The sequence below is a fragment of the Culex pipiens genome, chromosome 1 (genome assembly GCF_016801865.2).
Source record: "Culex pipiens pallens isolate TS chromosome 1, TS_CPP_V2, whole genome shotgun sequence".
Taxonomy (NCBI): domain Eukaryota; kingdom Metazoa; phylum Arthropoda; class Insecta; order Diptera; family Culicidae; genus Culex; species Culex pipiens.
The window spans coordinates 105,586,943-105,600,500 of record NC_068937.1 but is presented as its reverse complement, the minus strand read 5'-3'; the positions used below and the strand labels follow the sequence as shown (position 1 = coordinate 105,600,500).

At 37.2% G+C, this 13,558-nt stretch overlaps 1 protein-coding gene across 2 annotated transcripts in view; it reads right to left on the bottom strand.

Annotated features, from left to right (window-relative positions):
• The window catches only part of LOC120430171 (fibroblast growth factor receptor-like 1), a 70,342-nt gene that overhangs the window by 5,419 nt on the left and 51,365 nt on the right, over positions 1-13,558 (bottom strand). The window contains exon 1 of one of the 2 annotated variants that reach the window (XM_039595251.2): positions 9,551-10,054. The exons of the other annotated variant lie outside the window; for it this stretch is intronic. The gene's annotated coding sequence lies outside the window, so the exon portion shown is untranslated. Of the gene's footprint in view, positions 1-9,550; positions 10,055-13,558 lie in introns of those variants that run through there. 2 annotated transcript variants of the gene reach the window in all.

Genomic DNA, 13,558 nt, shown 5'->3' with positions numbered 1-13,558 from the left:
GATTTTCCAAAGGATTTCAAGTGGCATCCTTCACCGACGAAAAAAAACGAGATTTTGATTTATGGGCTGCTTTCCATCCCGGTCGGGGTTTCAGGGCTATTCTTTCCAACAAGTACACGTGCCGGGCAAAAGTGGTTTGCTGATGCTTGGCAAAGGTTGTAAATTTTTGGAGAGTGCCATTTTTACGAGTTCCGAGATTTAAGGGCGTGTGGAAAATGACAGTGATAAAAGATATGTTTCTATTTTCTTTCTTAATTAGGACCTTTGTGAGTGGACTCCTCGTCTTCAAAATATTGCTAGAAGAAAAGATGTTCAATGAAAATTGCATGGACTAAATAGATAGATTAGGAGAAAATTCTATTGACGTTCGGTAAACAGCAGAACTTAAAATTTCCTGCATCCTTGAGCTTATTTCAGCATGCACTGATTTTGGATTAAATGAAAGTATGATTCGATTCAAACCGCACGAATTCTCCATACGAACTTTGGAGAAAACCATTCGGCCTTGCTTAAATATTTTTGAAAAATTTAAAGTGCATGTGTTTCTGAGAACCTCAAAGTTCATGCTTCCCCTGGAGTCGAACCTGCGCGGTCATTTTTGTAATTTTGTGTAGGTAGGTAAGTGTTATCCTAACCAAATTAAAATAGTTTGTGAATCAGTGGTTTAAAGGTTTTGCTCAAGTTTCCTTGATTAATTTTAAATGTCCAAAAGCGACGTGCGAGGTGCTTTCTTTATCGCGACAAAATTGTTCGTTTCCTTGAAGAGGATTCTTTCAAGACAAATCGACTACCCATTTGTCGAAGGATTCCCAAATCGGAATCAACTTAACGTCCATATAATTCGTCTCGCTTTCCCTTTCCATAGAGATGGAAAAAAAGACGGGAAACCCGCTTAAAACCCCCACCTTGGCCCGGATTGTCTGTCCTCGGGAAAGATTCCCAGAAGCCGATAGTGTAAACGCCGTGAATGGTCCTTGGGTCGTTTTTCAACCCCGCTCCCTCCTCCTCAGGATGTCGGTGTCATGTCCGCCTACAACGGCATCCGGCAAAAAGGAAAATCCAGGTGGCAAGTCTATAGATCCTTGCCAGTCGTCTCAGCACGCACTCCGGCGTGTGTTTGTACGGCTTGACTTGACCCAAAGCTTTCCGTCAACGTGAAAGCGCTACCGAGGACTACCGGAGTGGATCATGCAAGAAGCCCCCCTGTTCTTTGTCCGCTGGATGATGGAGTGAGAAAAATAAGTAGGTAGTGTTCTTCTTTTCGAGGCTTGCCCAGGTGTAGGCAGATGAAAATGATTGAGCACGAGGGATGTACAAAGAATTTGAAATGGCGTTTTAGTTTGTGCGAAACATGAAATCCTAGTAATGCTTCTTAATCTTATTCCGCATTGCACAGTGGTCCAGATCGCAAAATTAAGTGGAAAATGGATTTTCCGAAAAATGGTTAAGTTTTGGAGCTTTGGTGTCTTCAGAAGAGTTGTTGCATATGGAAAGGCGCAACTTTTGGTTTGGTTGAAAATTAGGGTGGTTCACGATTAGGGTGATTTTGGAAATCTAACTTTACAGGAATATTTTTGGGAATTTTTTCGTCTTCTAGAAAGTTGACGGGCTTGCCAATCCAAGCAACTTTGTCGAAGACACCAAAATTTTATCTCGTAATCTACGCCTTCTACGACCAAATTTATAGAAAGCATCTGAGCAAACCTTCAGAAATCAGTTTTTTTAACGTGGCAATTCAGGGTTAAGTTTTAGAGAAAAGTGGTATTCGGGACACTTTTAGAACTCTAAAAAACAAACATTTTTATTATCTAACAAGTCAATTTGGACTTAAGAGTCAAAAGTTACAGCGATTTTAAGGTAAAAAAGATGCAAATTTAAAACTTAAATATCTCAAAATGGCGCAAGCCAAATTTTAAGCACTAGGTTGCATTTGAAAGAGGAGATCCAGCACTACAAACGCTGAAAAAATCTCAGGGGTGTTTTTCTTTAAACTCGAGATATCTTCATTTGAAAAAGTCTAATTTTCAAGGAAAAACCTTATGGGACCACCCTAACGAATTTCGAAAATTGTCCAAATATATGTTTTTCCATGTAATTTTGCCCGCTTAATCTGAATCTGCCCTCAGAATTGACCCAAAGTATCGAAAATCGATTTTTGGTCATATTTTGGGTTTAAATGATAATTTTACATGGAAACCCAAAATATGACCAAAAATCGATTTTTCGACAATTTGGGTCAATTCTGAGGGCAGATTCAGATTCAGCGGGCAAAATTACATGGAAAAACATATATTTGGACAATTTTCGAAATTCGTTAGGGTGGTCCCATAAGGTTTTTCCTTGAAAATTAGACTTTTTCAAATGAAGATATCTCGAGTTTAAAGAAAAACACCCCTGAGATTTTTTCAGCGTTTGTAGTGCTGGATCTCCTCTTTCAAATGCAACCTAGTGCTTAAAATTTGGCTTGCGCCATTTTGAGATATTTAAGTTTTAAATTTGCATCTTTTTTACCTTAAAATCGCTGTAACTTTTGACCCTTAAGTCCAAATTGACTTGTTAGATAATAAAAATGTTTGTTTTTTAGAGTTCTAAAAGTGTCCCGAATACCACTTTTCTCTAAAACTTAACCCTGAATTGCCACGTTAAAAAAAACTGATTTCTGAAGGTTTGCTCAGATGCTTTCTATAAATTTGGTCGTAGAAGGCGTAGATTACGAGATAAAATTTTGGTGTCTTCGACAAAGTTGCTTGGATTGGCAAGCCCGTCAACTTTTTAGAAGACGAAAAAATTCCCAAAAATATTCCTGTAAAGTTAGATTTCTAAAATCACCCTAATCGTGAACCACCCTAATTTTCAACCAAACCAAAAGTTGCGCCTTTCCATATGCAACAACGCTTCTGAAGACACCAAAGCTCCAAAACTTAACCATTTTTCGGAAAATCGATTTTCCACTTAATTTTGCGATCTGGACCACTGTGCATTGTACGCATTGTAGTTTTCAAAATGTCTGTGGGATTCATAAATTTGTGCCATACCTATATCCAAATTGGTGAGCTCTTGTGTTTAGATGCCTTCATTGTTTTGTAACTACTATAAACCAAAAGTTGTGGAATTCTGAGTAATCGTTAAGGCTCATGAGGTAGTACCCAGGTATTTATGAGCTCATTTTTAAGCTGAAGTTCCATTTAATTTGTCTAAACATAAAGTAACATAAAGTACACAAGTTTTGAAAACTTTTTTTTTTAGTTGTTACAAATTGTGTAAAAAAAAGATTAGTTCTAGCTCGGTTCAGCAAAGGCAACAACCAAGCTGGGACTAGTATTTGTTATGAGCAACTTTTTTTTATCCTGGCAAGCCGCATCTGTTCTTAGCTTGAAGGAACATCATTTTACAGCACATCCGACAGAAAATCTAGCCTCGAGATGATATTCCAAGCGGATAGTCTCATCATTTTGCAAAGGTTTCGTCCTGGGTGTCGATAGCAACAACTGCTTAAACAAAGAACTGAACGAGCACTGTATTTAATCAAAGCCCCGAGGCGTTTAGTTTGAGACTTCGTCCTGAAATGGAATATCTTGCTCTTGTTGGATGTTGCCCGAACGATGCTGGCTGTACTAACTGGGATGGCTTTGTTTCGAAGGCTTGTCGATAATCCTATTAGGCAAAGCTAGACATTGAAAACCCGAGTGTTGAGTTGTATGAAACATTCTGACAGCAAATCCCAGCCCATCAATGTATTCCTGTCAACGCGATGGATCATGCCGAAGATGGGCTCGAATCGGAATGAAATTGAGAAATCGGATCAACATGAACATGATAATCCGATTGTTGTAGGATGTGTAAAGTTTTTTTTTGTCCTCTTGACAATTTATGAATTTTGATTTGGTCTATAGGCATTAACAGCTTCATCTGAATTGACAACATCTGGCTTTTGAAAAAAAATCAAATAAAATTAACTGAAATATCGATATCTTACGCCAGGGTTGTCAAACGATGAAACTCACTTGAGATATTTTACTTACCACGATGCATAGTACACAGAAAAAAAAAATGATGGTAATATTCATCAGGCAATGATTACAGATTTTGTGTAAGAAAATGACTAATTTTACCTCACAAAATGTTGAATTATTTTTGATGAATATTCATTAGGTTCACATTTTTACACATTTTTAAGTAAAATTACTCAAAAGGAGGTGGGTAATTCTCCGCCAACTCACACAGCAGTTGCCCCGACCCCTCTTCGATTTGCGTGAAACTTTGTCATAAGGGGTAACTTTTGTCCCTGATCACGAATCCAAGGTCCGTTTTTTGATATCTCGTGACGGAGGGGCGGTACGACCCCTTCCATTTTTGAACATGCGAAAAAAGAGGTGTTTTTCAATAATTTGCAGCCTGAAACGGTGATGAGATAGAAATTTGGTGTCAAAGGGACTTTTATGTAAAATTAGACGCCCGATTTGATGGCGTACTCAGAAATCCGAAAAAACGTATTTTTCATCGAAAAAAACACTAAAAAAGTTTTAAAAATTCTCCCATTTTCCGTTACTCGACTGTAAAAAATTTTGGAACATGTCATTTTATGGGAAATTTAATGTACTTTTCGAATCTACATTGACCCAGAAGGGTCATTTTTTCATTTTGAACAAAAAATTTCATTTTAAAATTTCGTGTTTTTTCTAACTTTGCAGGGTTATTTTTTAGAGTGTAACAATGTTCTACAAAGTTGTAGAGCAGACAATTACAAAAATTTTGATATATAGACATAAGGGGTTTGCTTATAAACATCACGAGTTATCGCGATTCTACGAAAAAAAGTTTTGAAAAAGTTGGTCGTCATCGATCATTGCCGTTCATGGTCACCCGCGACAGACACGGACGACAAAACAAAGAGAAACGCAAAAAGTAACCTTTTCAAAACTTTTTTGCGTAAAATCGCGATAACTCGTGATGTTTATAAGCAAACCCCTTATGTCTGAATATCAAAATTTTTGTAATTGTCTGCTCTACAACTTTGTAGAACATTGTTACACTCTAAAAAATAACCCTGCATAGTTAGAAAAAATCACGAAATTTTAAAATGAAAAATGTTGTTCTAAATGGAAAAATGACCCTTCTGGGTCAATGTAGATTCGAAAAGTACATTAAATTTCCCGTTAAATGACATGTTCCAAAATTTTTTACAGTCGAGTAACGGAAAATGGGAGAATTTTTAAAACTTTTTTAGTGTTTTTTTCGATGAAAAATACGTTTTTTTGGAATTCTGAGTACGCCATCAAATCGGGCGTCTAATTTTACATAAAAGTCCCTTTGACACCAAATTTCTATCTCATCACCCTTTCAGGCTGCAAATTATTGAAAAACACCTCTTTTTTCGCATGTTCAAAAATGGAAGGGGTCGTACCGCCCCTCCGTCACGAGATATCAAAAAACGGACCTCGGATTCGTGATCAGGGACAAAAGTTACCCCTTAGGACAAAGTTTCACGCAAATCGAAGAGGGGTCGGGGCAACTTTTCCCGATTTCGTGTGAGTTGGTAGAGAATTACCCAGGTTATATTCAACCAACCAAATTTTCAACCTTTTAAATTCTTTTTTTCTGTGATGTTATTTTCGAAACCGCCAATCCAGGTTTTTAAGCGAAGATGGCGTTCGAATGTTGAACGTCCGAAATGTCAAAATCGCGCAGTAGCACCAACATTAGAAAAAAATGCGGCTGTCATGCCATGGCACACTTTTTTTCGTAATGTTGGTACCACTGCGTGATTTTGACATTTCGGGCGTTCACCATTCGAACGCCATTTTCGCTTAAAAAGCTGGATACTATGTGAGCAGTTCTCTACGAAATCGATCTTTTTTTTGAATTTTAATTTTTGTATTTTTTAATCCGGCTGAAACTTTTTTGGTGCCTTCGGTATGCCCAAAGAAGCCATTTTGCATCATTAGTTTGTCCATATAATTTTCCATACAAATTTGGCAGCTGTCCATACAAAAATGATATATGAAAATTCAAAAATCTGTATCTTTTGAAGGAATTTTTTGATCGATTTGGTGTCTTCGGCAAAGTTGTAGGTATGGATAAGGACTACACTGAAAAAAAAATGATATGCGGTAAAAAAATTGGTAATTTTTTATTTATTTTTTTGTCACTAAAACTTGATTTGCAAAAAAACACTATTTTTTATTTTTTGATATGTTTTAGGGGACATAAAATGCCAACTTTTCAGAAATTTCCAGGTTGTGCAAAAAATCTTTGACCGAGTTATGAATTTTCGAATCAACACTAATTTTTTCAAAAAATCGAAATATTGGTCGCAAAAATTTTTCAACTTCATTTTTCGATGTAAAATCAAATTTGCAATCAAAAAGTACTTTAGTGAAATTTTCATAAAGTGCACCGTTTTCAAGATATAGCCATATTTAGGATTTTTTTTTAAATAGTCGCAGTTTTCCATTTTTTTTTAATAAGTGCACATGTTTGCCCACTTTTTTAAAAAATAAAAAAATATTGCCATGCAAAGGTTTAAAAAGCAGGAAAATTGATGTTTTCTAAGTCTCACCCAAACAACCCACCATTTTCTAACGTTGATATCTCAGGAACTAATTGTCCGATTTTCAATGTTAAAATATGAAACATTTCTGTGTATGATGATTTCATAGCATTTATACCCGTAATTCACAATTTGATTTATTGACAGGAAATTTATAAAAAATCAATTCTGTCAATTGGATTGGATTGGTGTTTAGGGAGCCCAAATCTACCATACCTTGACGAAACTGAAGCGTTTACTGACATAATTTTCAAAAGTTTTGTAATGATGTTAGGGGACTTTTTCCGGAGTTTATATTTTTTTTCGATTTTGTTTCGTCGTTCATTTATTGAAAACGTTTTCCGATGAGTATTAATATACTAGTGCTTTCTGGTGACACGAAACTATTGGCACTACGCCCCCCGGGGCATGGCCTTCCTCTAACGTGGGATTTCTGCTCCAGCGCCTCTGACGAGACAGGAGAAACCGGGACCGACGTTTTACTTCACCATCCGATAGAAGCTCAGTGGATAAGGCGGGAATCGAACCCGCGTCTCATAGCATCATCGGGATTGGCAGCCGAAGCCGCTACCCCTGCGCCACGAGACCATAAAAAGATTGGACATGTCACCAGATTGCAAGATACTAAGATTTAGTTGAAGATGAAGATGATGAAGATTTTATAGGTGAAAGCAAGCCAGGTGGATAATTTGATAGCAATTCGAATACAAGAAATATGGTTAAGTTTCAATTTTAAATCTCATTATCTTTATCTCTCCGTATTTTTTCACTTTGTTTACCTGTTGCATAAATTTGTTTTTCAATTATCGCACTGCCTCGACCAAGATAAACTTCATTAATTCCTCTCCAAAGCAAAAAAAATCATCCCACCGTTAGATTATCTCCTGTGGTCAACCAGCAGCAGCTGACCAACGCCGACTTTGCTGGCAACACTGTCCCACAAACTTCACCCAACTCGCAGATCCGCTGGCCGCCAGGTATCGCACGAAAAAAAATCGATAACCATAAACCGCGCGCAAGATAAGAAACGAGCCCAGAGTTAATAGAGTAAGCTCTCCTGTGTTGCGTTATCTTTGCGACGACGACGACGACTCCTCTTATCAGGGCTGCCGGTTGTTGCCGCCATCGTTTTGTATGTGGGGGAAAGTTGTCGTCGGTGGCACGGCACGGCACTATCGACAGAGGGTGGCAATTCTTGACGAAAGATGATTTAAGTAAAATAAATTTATTTGTAGATTTTTCTCTTCCTCACGATAAAAGGCTAGATTTAAGGCTGGACCCTTCTTTTAAAATCCTAGGTACGTTATATTTCGATTGCTTATTTAAAGACGAATTTGAATAACATTGATGAACCTTATGGATGGATGAACCTAGACATAGCTTATGAAAAAAAAAAACCCTTTTCAACTAGTCTTACAGTTTAAAATTGTGGCAACCTTATCTCAGCATTTGATAATCTTAGTAATATTTATCTAATTTTAGAAATTGATGAAAATTATTTCCGAAAACATCATGCTTTAAGGACTTAAGAGCGAGTCCACGAACAGGGCATACCCCTTTGTATGGGACGTCGTTTGGACCTCAGCAATCTGCCTGAAATTTTTAGGGGTTGTTTGTACATATAAAACAAGCATCTGGCAAAAATACGAGCATTCTAGGTCAACGGGAAGTGGGGCATATCGGGACACAAAGTTTAAAGGTTCAAAAACGTAAAAAATATTAAAAAGGCTATAACTTAGGCAAAATTCAGATTAATTCCAAAATTCAAAATGCATCTGAAAGGGCTTAAAAAATCTAACAAAATGCAGGGAGAAGCATCCCAATTGGTTAAATCTAAAAGGAGTGATTGGCATTTCAGTAAAAAAAAGAATAATTTTCAAACTCATATTAAATAAACACTATTACTTTTAGTGAATGTTTTGGTTGTGAATTTTTGCTCGGGGGACCTGTTAGATCCCATTTTCTGGTGATAATTTTATCATATTCGTGCTCCTGAGACAATTTCACAAGAGAAATATGCATACAAATTTATATTTTCATCCATTTTAATGAAAATTAAAGTTTTTAATGCCAATAACTCCCTTTAGATTTAACCAATTGGGATGTTTCTGCATTTTGTTGCATTTTTTAAGCCCTTTAAGATGCACTTTGAATTTTGAAATTAAATTGAATTTTGCCTAAGTTATAGCCTTTTTAAGATTTTTGACGTTTTTGAACCTTTAAACTTTGTGTCCCGATTTGCCCCACTTCCCGTTGACCTAGAATGCTCATATTTTGGCCAGATGCTAGTTTTATATGTACAAACAACCCCTGAAAATTTCAGGCAGATTGCTGAGGTCGATGTGAGATGGGTATGCGTTGCTCGTGGACTCGCTGTTAAGGAAATCCTTCCTAAGTCTCCAAGTTAATGTTAATCAGATATTTTTGACCCAAATCGACGTGATCTAGCTATCTTTTTTAGTATAACACGTTTCAATGTTTGACTTTGAATGAACAAAAACTAGAACACGGAATGTAAACAATAACAAACACGTTTTGTTTGGCTGACCATTCTGTTCATTGTCCCAAAATTATGTTGGATTTAGTTGCCGGAGTTTCGAATTACAATCAACAAATAAATAGTGAACGTGCATACAAGAGTGGCAAAACTGCCTCCGGCTAAAATTCCCTTTGGTAACATGTCGCAATTGCAGGAAGTGTCAAGCTAGAACGATATGATTGACATTGCACGGAGTTTTTACGGTTTTTCTTGAATATCTTAGGAATTTAATTGATTTTTGTGAATAAGTGAAGATTAAAGGTGAGAAATCGAAAGCTGCACCAAATTAGCCATATATGCACGTGCGACAAGATAGCACGATAACGATGAAATCAGCTTCCCACCTAAAGTTATTTTTTCACGTTTTTACATTTAAAACAATTATTACGTTTTTTTATAAACCATTTTCGACCACAATTTTAACAAAATGCTTATTGCATTTTTCGTGGAGAATTGCTTACCGAGTCATGTCGTTTCCTCGTCGCCCAGCTGGTAACTTCCGAGATCTGCACAGCGGCGTTGGTGTTTGCTTTTCTACTGTAACCACTGTTTATTGAATTGCTGTAAACTGCAGCTGGGCAGAAAGTGGCGCATCCAGTTGTGTCATTACAATTTAATTGGTGCGGTTACCTGGACTGTTCAATTGGTTTGACACTGACTATACACGATAAATTACTGTGAAACACCTTTTTATAAACAATTGCAGCAAATTTCAATTTAACTACCATGCGTCTCCACTGAATCACTTTACATGAACTTTGGAGAAATTTTACAATACATCGCAACACTGTAACGTCCAACCACCCCAACCGTTCACAACCTTCTGGTGAAATTCACTATCGTGCAGCATATCTCGTGCTCACCTTCAACTCCCCCCTCGCCCACCTCACAAGCTTCTTAAAGTTTGTGTAAAGTGTGAAAACTGCGTGCGAAATTCGTGGCCGGCGTGCGTTCCATTCCGATCGGCGGTTAAAATTAGACTGAAAAATGTGTAAACAGACAGTATCGGGAGGGCCGCCGCCGGCAGCAGCAGCAACAGCAAAAGTTCGCACACTTTATTATTATTGACTGGAAATTTATTGATAAATACATGTGCGCGGTGTGTGGGTTCGAGTCCCATGGCGGGACATTTGGTGGGAAAGGGGTGAAGGCAAACATTGTGTTGTATTTTGTGGTGGTAAACATTTATAAACATACAAATATATACAGATACAAGAAAGTGACAGAGGAGAAAGTGTTTAAAAAGTTTTCTTTTTCTGTATTTTTAAACATTGGAAAAGTTGGTTTCAGACAACTAAACACCATGACATATAATTAAGTCATATTCTATGTTATTTTTTTTGAAGGAATTTTATATTAATTACTGAAATATGGAGCTAAAGTTTCCTTTTTCGGAACTAAATAATTTTTCAATGTTTATAGATGAGGATTTATGTTTTTAGAGATTCGTTAATAAATAAATCATTTTTCTAAAGAAATTGAACATCAAGGGTTACAGAGAGGCCAAAGATATCGTTTTTGCAAATGTATAAAAAAATAACGAGGTGTTACATTTGTTATGCTTCTATGTGTGAGTGCGAGCCAGTACAACATAGTATATGGGATACTACTACTTGGTATGACTTTGGCTTGGTTTTGTCTAGATACAGGTGGGTGGTGGGCGCTTTTCTGTTGTTGTTTGCATTTACAAGCTGGTAATCGTTTTTTCGTAATTGTTTTTAGGAGTATTGGTGCTTCTTTTTCAGTTCTGCTTTTCCGTTTTTTTGCTTAATAAAATGATCTTCAGATTTGGCGTTTGAGTCTAAATCCAGATTAGGTCCACGATAAATAACCACAACTTCTATGAATCGTTGCAGTTGTGCTATCTTAACATGTTTAAACAAATTTAGATTTTTGAAAGTGAACAGTGAATTGTGAAAACAAGTTGCAAAAGAATATTTTTTCAGCTAGAAACGTACATTTATCCAACGAGGCTCTGCCTTAAATGAATTGCATTGCATTACACAGAAAAAAAAATGTAAATTTACACAGCATGTAATTGCTGTTTCTTATGTAAACTCATTAAATGTAATGTTGAAATATGATGTAGAGAGCAAAAAGTCATGGAATTTACTTCAATGTAAATCTAAATCGAATGTAAATCATGAATCTAATGGAAACGTTGAGCATGGAAACTTAAATCTTATGAATTTCTATCCGGGTTCGGCATCCTGTAAATTCTTATTTAATACAAGTCATACATCCAATGTATTTTTGCCTAACATTGACTTCAAAACTACCCGAACTAAAAATAGTTATATTTGGTTCTCTTTCTATCGCTTTCATATTTCGCTGGCCTTGACCTGAACAAGTTGATGCTGAAGCTGCTCGTATTCAAAATGCGAAGATGGCTCAGTCGGCAGCGGGTAGCAGCAGTAACACCGAACATATCCTACCCGTCGTCCGTTCAATTCCAGTCCAGCGTAATTCCACTTGGACGTCGACGAGAAAGCTCCCCCTACCTGTGACACATCTTTTTAAAATAAGAATTTCCTTTCGCTGCCCACTTCATTAAATTTAAAATAGAACATATGCCACACCCTTTTCCTACTGCAATCCAAGTCGAGCTTCTCAGTCCCATTTGCCAATCAGAATTTGTTGATTTGATTTATTCAATCAAAAGTAATGTAATTTTCCAATGAATCTAATGTAAATTTCCAATGCATCTAATGTAAATATACATCATTTATCATGATACCTTTTGGTACATGATAAATAATGTAAATTTACAGGAATATTTTTTTCTTTGCAGGTTTCCCAGAATACAAGACATTTAAAAAAAACCTCTCTCCACAAGCTATTTAAGGATTCTGGGCCAAATATGAGCAAAATCGGTCCAAATTTACCCATTGATACTCAATGGGAATCTTGTATGGGTAAAATCAGATAAATGTATAAAAAAACCGAATTAACTTACACAGTAAAAAAACATGGTAATATTATATCAGGGGCACATCTTTTATGTCAGAAAAAATAGGTAATTTTACCTCTGAAAATGTGTAATATTACCACTTTTCTGGTGTAATGTCACTTTTTCAATCCTAAATGAGGTAAAATTACATCATTACAACATTTTTTCTCCAACATCACACAGTAAAAAATTGTGCAAATTTGGAAATTGTAATTTTGAAAGGTTTAATAATACCTCTTTTATGGTGTGATTTTACTTCAATTTAGCCTGAAAAAGCGACATTACAGCAGAATAGTGGTGAAATTACACATTTTCAGACGTAAATTTACACATTTTTTCTGACATAAAAGATGTACCCCTTCCCAGGTGTAATATTACCATGATTTTTTTTTCTGTGCAGGCTCGGGTATCAATAGGTAAATCTCGACCAATTTCGCTCAAAATTAGCACGGATGCTTAAAATGCGACGTGGGTCTCGTGGCGCAGGGGTAGCGGCTTCGGCTGCCGATCCCGATGATGCTATGAGACGCGGGTTCGATTCCCGCCTTATCCACTGAGCTTCTATCGGATGGTGAAGTAAAACGTCGGTCCCGGTTTCTCCTGTCTCGTCAGAGGCGCTGGAGCAGAAATCCCACGTTAGAGGAAGGCCATGCCCCGGGGGGCGTAGTGCCAATAGTTTCGTTTTTTTTTTTTTTTTTTTTTTGCTTAAAATTACCCAACAAAAACGATTTCTGCTTGTGGAGAAGGGGTTAATTTTTTCTAGGCACCTTAATACTCAACATAAAATATCCGCTAAAACCAAAAGCCAGAAAGGATCATAATCATATCAAGTGGGACTCTTCGCCGCTCGTTACAACTTCTATCTGACATGATAACAGCAAAACAAATATCATTCAGCGCACGTGTGACATATCTTGGGGCTTAATAAAAAGCCCCTAATGATATTTGTTCTTGCATTTTCATCGCAAATTTGTCCAACTTTTGGCGAGCCCGAAATCCCTTCCATTCATGGGACACTGAGCCGCAATCGACTCCACCATCGTGTATGGTAACACATCATTATCGTGTTCTGTGGGGGCAGGGCAGGGTTGTCCTGTTGTTGCGGCGTGTCATCACACCAGGTTACGCACCCCTTCTAATCTTACGAAAAAGGATCTGTGTCGCAAAAGGGGGAAAGAAAAGCTTTCTAAGCTCAACCGACTAACTTGGTTGGCAAATATTTACCCCCTCCATTGGACGACCCCCAAACAACAGCAGCGAACAAACGAGCCCTAATGGGCCAAAAGTGTTGTTTGTGCTGACTTGGCGGACTTTTTTTTTCTTCATACTGTTTCCTATTGTTGAGAAAGGCTTTTATGAGGTGTTGTTGAAGCCAACCACCTCTCGGCAGTGGTGTTACGGTTCGCTTATGAGCGCATCATAACCACTCAATCAACGAACCTATCGGGTGAGCGCTCATCGAACGCTCAGAGCGGCGGGTTTGAACGGTTCGCGAACCAAAATCTCGATCATCATTTCA